The sequence below is a fragment of the Crocodylus siamensis genome, chromosome 1 (assembly GCF_052110815.1).
Source record: "Crocodylus siamensis isolate JL-2025a chromosome 1, ASM5211081v1, whole genome shotgun sequence".
Classification (NCBI taxonomy): domain Eukaryota; kingdom Metazoa; phylum Chordata; order Crocodylia; family Crocodylidae; genus Crocodylus; species Crocodylus siamensis.
Genome location: NC_143395.1, coordinates 423,673,848 through 423,684,111, shown reverse-complemented (window position 1 = coordinate 423,684,111; position 10,264 = coordinate 423,673,848). Strand labels below are relative to the sequence as shown.

At 55.1% G+C, this 10,264-nt stretch overlaps 1 pseudogene across 1 annotated transcript; it reads right to left on the bottom strand.

Moving 5' to 3' along the window:
- Window positions 1-1,167: 1,167 nt before the first annotated feature.
- LOC149875694 (uncharacterized) lies at window positions 1,168-10,134 on the bottom strand (annotated as a pseudogene). Its single transcript, XR_016444204.1, has 6 exons — window positions 9,503-10,134; window positions 7,272-7,404; window positions 6,718-6,844; window positions 4,587-4,703; window positions 2,787-2,873; window positions 1,168-2,107 (listed from the first exon to the last, which is right to left on the bottom strand). The product of XR_016444204.1 is annotated as an uncharacterized LOC149875694 (transcript).
- Window positions 10,135-10,264: the final 130 nt, after the last annotated feature.

The window sequence follows — 10,264 nt, the reverse complement described above, 5'->3', positions numbered from 1 at the left end:
AGCTGTCTTGGGGAGGACACCCTACCGTGAAGGCACTTCTTCCCCTGGGACTACTATTTGCTTTTAGAGAATGATGGGGAATGCACAGGCTCCAAGGCTGATGCAAGATCATCTCCTCCTCCTCTCCTTCCCCCGCATGGGGGCTGACTTCTACCTGAGGTATGTGGAAGAAATTAAACTTTGCCTTGTGGTTGAATCAGAACTGACAGAGCCAGCTTTTCTTTAATTAGGGCTATACTGTGATCACAAGAATTTCATACAGCAAGGGGAATCACCCACTTGTCTGTTTCAAAGGACTCCTACTCTATAAGTTTACAATCATATTTATACTTAAGCCAGAGAAAGAGAAAAAAAATATGACTTTGGAGAAACCAAAATGATAATAAATTACACACAGACATGCAGGCATTTTACTTAAATGAAACATCTGTGCACAGGGTAATAAGACATGCAGGATTTCTTATCTCAACATGTAACTGAAATAAGCTGTATGACCACTACTTGTCATTGTCTGTTTTTCTAGTCAAGCAGGCCAGAAGCCTGACTAAACACAGGTGTTTCTTCTTAACCCCTCCCCACAATCAAACCTTGTGGGCCAGCCTCTGGGCTCTGGACTCCCACTGTTCCCAACAAGAGACACAGGCTGAGGGAAATCTTTCTGCAGCCCACCAGCATGAGGATACTTGGCTGATTGCACCACTGGTGGGTGCTGAGCAGGCAGACATCTCCACGCCCTTCCTGCACTGCTGGCAGAATTAGCGATGCTTCTGGGTGTGGATGTGCTGATTCCAGGACGGGTGGGACAGATGGGTGAAGCTTTTCCAATACTCAGAGCACCGATGTAGCTTCTCCCCTGTGTAGATACACTGGTGTTTGGCACAACCTGGAGGAGTAGGTGAAGTTCTTCCTACACTAAGAGGAATGATGTGTCTTCTCTTCTTTGTGGATGCGCTGGTGCTGGGCCAGGTGGAGGACTGGGTGAAGCTCTTCCCACACACAGAGCACTGATATGGCTTCTCCCCTGTGTGGATGCGCTGGTGCTTGGGCCAGGTGGGAGGACAGGTGAAGCTCTTCCCACACTCAGAGCACTGATATGGCTTCTCTCCTGTGTGGATGCGCTTGTGCTGGGTCAGGCCAGAGGAGGAACAACTGAAGCTCTTCCCACACTCAGAGCACTGATATGGCTTCTCCCCTGTGTGGATGCGCTGGTGCACAGACAGGTTGGAGGAGTGAAGCTCTTCCCACACTCAGAGCACTGATATGGCTTCTCCCCTGTGTGGATGCGCTTGTGCTGGCCAGGTGGGAGGAATAACTGAAGCTCTTCCCACACTCAGAGCACTGATATGGCTTCTCCCCTGTGTGGATGCGCTGGTGTTGGGACAGGTCAGAGGAGGAAACTGAAGCTCTTCCCACACTCAGAGCACTGATATGGCTTCTCCCCTGTGTGGATGCGCTGGTGCCGGGACAGGTGGAGGACTGGGTGAAGCTCTTCCCACACTCAGAGCACTGATATGGCTTCTCCCCTGTGTGGATGCGCTTGTGCTTGGGCAAGATATGGCTTCTCCCCTGTGTGGATGCGCTGGTGGAGTATAACTGAAGCTCTTCCCACACTCAGAGCACTGATATGGCTTCTCCCCTGTGTGGATGCGCTGGTGCTTGGCCAGGTTGGAGGAGTGGGTGAAGCTCTTCCCACACACAGAGCACTTGATGTGGCTTCTCCCCTGTGTGGATATGGCTGGTGCTGGTGGACAGGTGGGAGGACTGGGTGAAGCTCTTCCCACACTCAGAGCACTGATATGGCTTCTCCCCTGTGTGGATGCGCTGGTGCATGGCCAGGGAGGAGGAACAACTGAAGCTCTTCCCACACTCAGAGCACTGATATGGCTTCTCCCCTGTGTGGATGCGCTGATGCCGAAGACAACTGGAGGAAGAGGTGAAGCTCTTCCCACACTCAGAGCACTGATATGGCTTCTCCCCTGTGTGGATGCGCTTGTGCATGGCCAGGAGGAGGAACAACTGAAGCTCTTCCCACACTCAGAGCACTGATATGGCTTCTCCCCTGTGTGGATGCGCTGGTGCTGATCAGAGCACTGATATGGCTTCTCCCCTGTGTGGACAGGTCCCACACTCAGAGGAGGATTGGAAAACTGAAGCTCTTCCCACATTCAGAGCACTGATATGGCTTCTCCCCTGTGTGGATAACGCTGGTGTTCAGCCAGCTTGGACGAGGAGATGAAGCTCTTCCCACACACAGAGCACTGATGTGGCTTCTCCCTTGTGTCCATGCACTTGTGCTTGGCCAGGCTGGAGGGCAGCCTGAAGCTCTCCCCACACCTTGCGCAGCAGTGTGGCCGCTGCCTCCTCTGCACAGCGAGCCAGGTCAACCTCTTCCCACACTCGGTGCCAACATGGGGCTTCTCCCCAGCGTGCTTTATCTTGTGCAGAGCCAGGTGCAATGGGCAGCTAAAACCTTTTGTGCACTCAGGGCAGGGCTGGGTTCTCCCCCTGGGCTTGGTGGTGGGCTCCTGCTGCCCTCGGAGGCCATCCCCACTGCCTTGGTTTGCATGCAGTCTCTCTCTATAGTGGACCTTTGCTTTCTGCCTCTTCAGGCGTTGCGGCACCACAAATTCTTCCCTGCACCTTGGGCTGTTTCTGGCTTCTTTCCCTTCTTCACTCCAATGCACAACTAGAGATGGGACCTCCTTCACTGCTACATTCTCCTGTCTTGGGGGCATCCCCTGACCCTTGTGGCTGGTCCTTCGCTGGGCTCAGGGAAGCCACCTCACCCCTACTCCCCAGGGAAGCCCATGGTGGCTTTCCAGGCCCTTCCTCAGGAGCCTGCTCCTCATTTCCGCTCAGTGGCCAGGCATGTCCTGCATGGGAGGAAAAACACCAAGTTAGTCCCTGCCCTGCTGCCAGGGAATGAAGCCATGGAGCTTTCCTCTGCTAATGAATCCCAGGCAGCCTCCACGTCACAGGAGCAGGTGACCTATCAGGCTTTGTCTGCCCTGGCACGGGGAGATTCTGGTGTAAACACTGGAAGATTCACTTCCCCCCACAAAATGAAATCTTCTGAATCCCACCCACTTCAAGCACCCTGACACCAGGATTACACACGTCCTGTGCTCCAGGTCAACTGGACCAGGAGACACCAGGTACAGCCCCAGCCTCTCTCTTGTCCAACAAAAATGGCAGGGGGGGTGCAAAAAGCCCAGAAGTGAGAGACTGTGCCCATGAGGGTGAAGATAACTGGGGCAGAACCACCAAAAGATTAGTCCTGTGTAAGTCCTGAAAACTACACCCTCCTAGGACTGGTTAGTGTGGTGGAGCTACTTGCGGCAGGGCAGTCTCTACAAAATGCCACGTTGCCACCCCTGAGAAAGGCGAGTGAAGAGCACCTGAAAAACTTGGCTCCCACTTCCTTGTGGGTTCCTCTTGCCTGGGAAAAGGATAGGGGGAGCCTACGCCAACAGAAAACCCCTGGTGAAAGGCAAGAAGGGAAGATGTATGGCAGGGTACACCTTGCAGCAGCTGTCACTCGAAATAGAAAAGATTGCTAAAAAAGCAGCCTCTCAAGCTGCAAAGAGGGGAATCAGTGAAGTGGCTGCAACGTTAACTATGCTAGACAAGGAAATGCAAGCACAACTTCTGGACGGGTTCTGGAATATCTGCAAAGTGGCTACAGAAAATGGTACATCCCTGGAGTATGGCCACCAGGGCCTCAAAAATATCAGTCACGTCAGAGATCGAGAAGGGCGGATTGACTGTTTGTTTGTATTCTCATCCTTTTGGTGGTTTCCTTTTGACCCTTATCTACAATGGCACAAGCAATACATTTGAAACAACAAGGAAAGTGTTGCCCACTGTATAAAAGGGGAAGAATTCATGAGAAGACGTCTGGTCCCAAACAGCTCTGATCATGGGATGTTTCTCTGATCTAAACAGCCATAAATATCATAGAAAATATCATAGAAAACCATCATTTGAGTACTGGAAGAGCTTAAAAAAAAAAACTTACCCATAATTATCAGTGGTGAAAAACTGTTCAGCTGGTAAGGAACTTGAGGATTAGACAGTTTGACATGAGAAAGTTATTAAAGTAGTGGACAAACACAGGAAGAGGGTGTTGTGTGCATGCTCCTATTCAGGGGAGTTGCGGGGCGGTCGTGCAATTTCAACGTGAACAGTGGGAAAGCCAGAAACAAACATCTCCCACACCCAGCGGAGGACACGAGGAGAGCACCACCAAACACTGCTGCTGTAATGTCTAAAGGAGCCATGTGTCAGGTTGTATTGTAGGGAGGAACTTGTAATAATCTACTATTAAAGTTTACTTGATATTAAATCAGGAAGGGGCCATGTCAAACATTGGGGGTCTTTGGCAAAAAGCCTACTGACAGTTTCCACACTTTGAATTTCAGGGAGAGGAACAAGACCTGTCTGCAAACATGACAGCATAAGCTATTTGAGGTCAGCACCCTGAAATGGCAGCACAGGGCAGGTCTCCAGTTTCCAGGCTCCCTTTCACCCTGGGCACGGAGCGTTTGTGAGAGGGCAGTTGGGTGGAGGGGACAGCCACAACTCACCGGGCAGCAGGTCCTCCAACTTCGAGATTGCCCCACAGTCCTCATCATCACAGACCCACAGCTCCACCTGTCCTCGCTGGATACGGCAGATCAAATCAGGTGTGGGACCTCGATATCCTGTTTGGGCAGTGGGTAGAATAAGTTTAACCAGGGCCTATTACGGAGGGGGGGGGGGGGCAGGAGGGCCATTTGGCCCAGGCCTCTCATTCATGGAGGGCCTCAAATTTAGACTGTGTTAAAGAAAAAAGGAACATTTATTACAAATTATTGCATTGTATTTTTTTTGTGTTAAAAGTGTCAATTTCTTCAATGTAAACATTCAAATATACCACAAGTTCTGGCATTTCATTTTTGAATAGACCAGGAGCCTCAAAAAATGGAAGTGGCCCGGGCCTCTCACAACCTCTGAGAGGGCCTGAGTTTAGCCACTGGTACTGGATGCAGAATAAGCAACTGAAATTTGGGGAATGGAGCCAATGAACTCAGGAATTATACTGAGGACTTGTAGGACAAGGGAGGATGGACATTTAGGATGAAAGGGAAGGCATAGCAGGGAGAAGAGGATGGTCCTTTTCATCCAGGTAGTGGAAGCACGGTCATAGGAAAGCAAACACCAGTGTAATTCCAGGCAAATGAGTGGAAATGAGTTTGGACAGGACACACTAAGCAAGAGAGGGAGCAACTCGATGATCTTCCGAGGTCCCTTCCAGCCCTAATGTCTATGAAATCTATGAAACTCAAAATAACTGCCCAAGGAATGGCTGTTACTGCATTTTTAGGCACAATGAATGGGAAATGATATGATCATGGTGAGAAGGCAAAGGGAAATCATGTTATCAAGGAGGAAGACTCCAGGGAAGGTGGTTGGATCAAATGAAGGAGGAATATATACAAGTGTGAGATGTGAGGTCTCATTAAGGACAGAGCAGTGATGAGCAAAGGGATTTAAGCCACCAGCCAAAAGTTCATAGTTTCATAGTTGGTAGGGTTGGAAGGGACCCGAGTAGATCATCAATTCCGGCCCCTGCCATGGGCAGGAATGAATCCTGGGGTCAAACAACCCTGGCTAGGTGATTATCCAGCCTCCTTTTGAAGATCCCCAGGGTAGGGGTGAGCACCGCTTCCCTTGGAAGTTGGTTTCAGCTCCTAGCCACCCTGACTGTGAAGTAGCACCTTCTGATACTTAGTCTGAATCTACTCTCAGTCAACTTATGGCCATTATTCCTCATTACTCCAGGTAGTGCTCAGGGGAACAGGGACTCTCCCATTGCCTGCTGGTCCCCCTTTGCCAGTTTGCAGACAGCCACCAGATCCCCCTCAGCCATTCTCTTTGGAGGCTGAACAGGTTCAGGTCCCGTAGCCTCTCCTCATAGGGCCTGCCCTGCTGCTACCTGATCATGCGAGTGGTCTCCTCTGGACCCTCTCCATGTTGTCCACATCCCTCCTGAAGTGCGGCACCTGGGACTGGACGCAGTACTCCCACTGTGGCCTGACCAGTGTCACATAGAAGGGAAGGATCACCTCCTTGGACCTGCTCAAGATGCATCTGTAGATGCATGACAAGGTGCGGTTAGGCTCTCTGACCACGTACCCACATTGGTGGGCCATATACATTTTGGCATCAATAATGACTCCAAGATCCCTTTTTGCCTCTTTGCTGAGGAGAAGGGTTCCCCAACCTGTAGGTACGCTGCTGGTTCTTCCTCCCTACGTGCAGTACCTTGCACTTGTCAATACCGAATCTCATCCTGTTCTCATCCACCCACCCGTAACCTTTCTAGATCTAGTTGCGGCCTGTCCCTCTACTCCAGCGTGCCCACTTCCCCCGCCATCTTAGTGTCATCCGTGAATTTCTCCAAGCTGGTGATGAAGATGTTGAACAGTGCAGGGTCCGAGGACCAAGCCCTGGAGGACCCCACTGCCAACATACCTCCAGGTCAAAAAAGAGCCGTCCACCACCACTCACTGGGTGCGGCCCTCCCGCCAATTTGTGACCCATTTGACTGTGTAGGCATCAATGCCACAGTCGCCTAATTTCTTAATGAGAATGGGGTGAGAGACTGTTAAAACAAGGGAGAAGACAATACCACTTCAGAGCTCAGATGGCTGCAGGGGGAGGCAAGAACTTTACCCAGGGAAACGAGGGCTTGGTAGTTCCTCAGCATCTGGTCCCGGTAAAGCCCCTTGTCTTCCTCTTCCAGCAGCTCCCACTCCTCCCGTGTGAAATACACTGCCACGTCCTTAAAGACCTCCTGGAGCTGCAGGCACAAGCGTTACAGCATTAGTGTCTCTGGCCCCCGTGGCCCTGTCTGTACTTGCTCTGCTACAAGTATTTGCAGCATAGCTATGGATGCAGCTGTGGACATAGGAGCTCGTGTGTCGGCCTCAGCCCAGGTCAACAGGCTCCATTTCCTCGGCCCTTGGAGGCAGCCCAGGCAGCACATTCAGAGGCAGGGAGCCCAGCTCCAGAGACTCCGACCAGCCTTCCCGTGCCAGCACCCCTGGCTCTCTGCACCCCGGAGCGCGCTCCTGGCTAATGCAGCCGGGGGTGTTTGCAACGCTGTCACCAGAGACTTCTCACTCTTCAGGTCTCTGCTCCCCAAACTCTTGACAGCACCCCTGCCTCCTCCTGGCCTCTGCCCCAGTTGCACTCCCACCCCCACCTCGAGCTCGTGCCCTGCTCACCTCCATGCTCTCCCCCTGCCCAGGTGTCAGGGAGCCGCTCTGTCCCCGTCTCCCTGGGGAGGGTCTCTGCAGCTCCAGGTTGACAGGCCCTTCCTCGGGAGGCTGCTCATCCCTCTGCTCAGGGTCCCGGCACCTGCGGGTGGGAAGAGAGTGCACAGGTGAGCCCTGGGGTGGTGGCAGGGGAAAGCCCTGCTCGTCTACCTGGACTGGCACGGGGTGAAGGGAGCTGGAGGCGGCAGTGTGTGGAAGAAGGGAGACTCACGTTGGATAGCACTACAGAAGAAAGAGACTTGGGGGTCATCATTGACCACAAGATGAACATGAGCCTGCACTGCGATGCTGCGGCTAGTAAAGCGACCAAAACGCTGGCTTGCATCCATAGATGCTTCTCGAGCAAATCCCGGGACGTCATTCTCCCCTTGTACTCGGCCTTGGTGAGGCCGCAGCTGGAGTACTGCGTCCAGTTCTGGGCTCCACAATTCAAAAAGGATGTGGAAAAGCTTGAGAGAGTCCAGAGGAGAGCCACGCGCATGATCAGAGGTCAGGAAAACAGATCTTACGATGACAGGCTGAGAGACATGGGACTCTTTAGCCTGGAAAAGCGCAGGCTCAGGGGTGATCTGATGGCCACCTATAAGTTTATCAGGGGTGACCACCAGGATCTGGGGGAACGTTTATTCACCAGAGCGCCCCAAGGGATGACGAGGTCGAACGGTCACAAACTCCTGCAAGACCGTTTCAGGCTGGACATAAGAAAGAATTTCTTTACTGTCCGAGCCCCCAAGGTCTGGAACAGTCTGCCAGCGGAGGTGGTTCAAGCACCTACATTGAACACCTTCAAGAGGAAATTGGATGCTTATCTTGCTGGGATCCTATGACCCCAGCTGACTTCCTGCCCTTTGGGCAGGGGGCTGGACTCGAGGATCTCCCGAGGTCCCTTCCAGCCCTGATGTCTATGAAATCTATGATCCCACAGCACTTGCTCACAGACCTCCACAGGCACAAGGCTGGAAATGAGCCCTGAGATGTGTCCCAGTGCAGGTGGTGATCACAGCACCGTGTCAGAGCCGGCAGGGACATCGCTGCTGGGAAAGAAGCTGCAGCCATGTTGGTGCTGTCTCTCATCCACATTTTCAGGGGGGAAGAGGGGAAATGCACAGTACAGTCACGTGAAATGCTTCCAGGGGCACAGGGAGAACAACCAGCACGCATCTGTTGGAGCACGGACCCACCAAACACTTCTGACAGAGAGATTTGGGCAAGGGCTTGGTTCGGGGCACCTGCCTGAGAAGCTTCCATGTGCTGACAGCTCCAAGGTCTCCCCTGTCCCGCGGGTCTGCACCACGACCCACGCCTGGGTTAACTGCACCGGGACCAGCTGGAAGTCCCTGGGGAATCCCAGTTGCCCATCACTTGAACCAGCCTCAGCCTAATGGTGACGAGGGGGGCGGCACCGGCCTCTGACCGACTGATATTATTACAACACTGATCATTAGAACAGCAACGAGATCCCCGACTGCGACCATGGCAGCACGGCAAGAGCCAACAGCCATAAGGCATCTTTGTGTGGGGAGCTGCACACAGGCAGTGAGAAACATCTGGGACCTCGAACTGCCCATGCAGACCACAGTCCTGTCCCACCTGAGCCACGTGGCTCTTTAACCTTGTGGCCCCGTCCCGGGCAGCAGCCGGCATTGGAGCCTCTCACCCTGAGCCCAGGACAGCCACTCAGGCACCCAGACCCACGCCCAGGGCGGCTGCCCATAACTCACCTGCCCCGCGCTCCTTGCGCTCACTCAAGACCCGCCGGACACTGTCCGCGCCGCTCGCTGTCCCCCCTTGCAGCAGCACTTCTTTTGTGCCTGCGACCCCACTCCCAGCCCTGTTTTCTACTTAGTTGCCCCCCAAACTCAACTGGCCTAAGCCCAGGAGCCAACAGTGACAATGGCGTGGTGCGTGGGGAGGGAACTGTTGCTCTTTGGGTGTCGAGCCCGGGTTAGCCTTGTACGTCAGGAAGGCTGGCAAGGGCCTGGCTCGGGGTGGGGCGGGGGCTCCGCTGTGGCGACATGGGGCAGCTCGTCCTCGGGCCCGGGGGTCCCCATCTCCTGCCCCCGCCGGGGCCTGTCCTCACCGTGGGCCTTCGGCGGCTGCTCCCAGGAGTCCCCAGGCTCCGGCAGGGCCCCGGGGGGCTGCATCGTGTCTGAGGACACCTCCTCGACCTCCACACGCACCTGACCTGGGGACACACAAACGTGTCGCTGGGGAGCCGGGATCTGGGGGGACGTCCCCCGGACACGGGGAGGTGCGGATGGCACCAGACAAACGCTCTCCCCGGGAGCTTCCCGTCCTCCGCCTGCCCCCGCCGAGCCCCCTCGGCAGGGCCACGTCTCCTCAGGAGGCGCCTCGTCGGCCGGGCCGGGCCGGGCCGGGCTCTCCCCGCGCTCACGCCGGGCGCGGCTGCGGGAAAGGCGACGGCACCAAGCCGACCAGGGACGGGAGATCCGGGCCCCGCCGCCCGCACCCCGGCAGCCTCCGAGCCTCCTCCCGCCGCTTCCCGGGCGGGCCGGAGGGCGGGGCCGCGGGCTCCTCCCAGGGGGCTTTGCAGCCGCGGAGGGGCGGGGTCTCGCTTCCTCCGCGCCAGGGGCAACCAGGGCCCCGCCTCCAGGCGGGCTGTCGTCAGCAGGAAGGCGGGTAAGTACTGTCCCGTCACGGCGGATGCCGTCACCAGGGGGTTGACGCAAGTCTCCCTCAGAAACACGATACGCTTACCGCTGCCGAAGTCCCCACGGCAGAAGCTTCGGCGGGAGTTGGGCCCTGATGAAATCCACCCTGCTCGCGGCCCTCGCGCCGTGGGCAAGGACATGCAGGAGCTTGGTGAGGCCCTGGCAGTGGCTCCTTCCAGCTGGCCCTGCCAGGGATGGGGAAGGGCCGCGGTGGTCCAAGGGGTGCCCACGACCTCAGTCGGATGCAGAGACCCAGGGGCTGCGGCCACG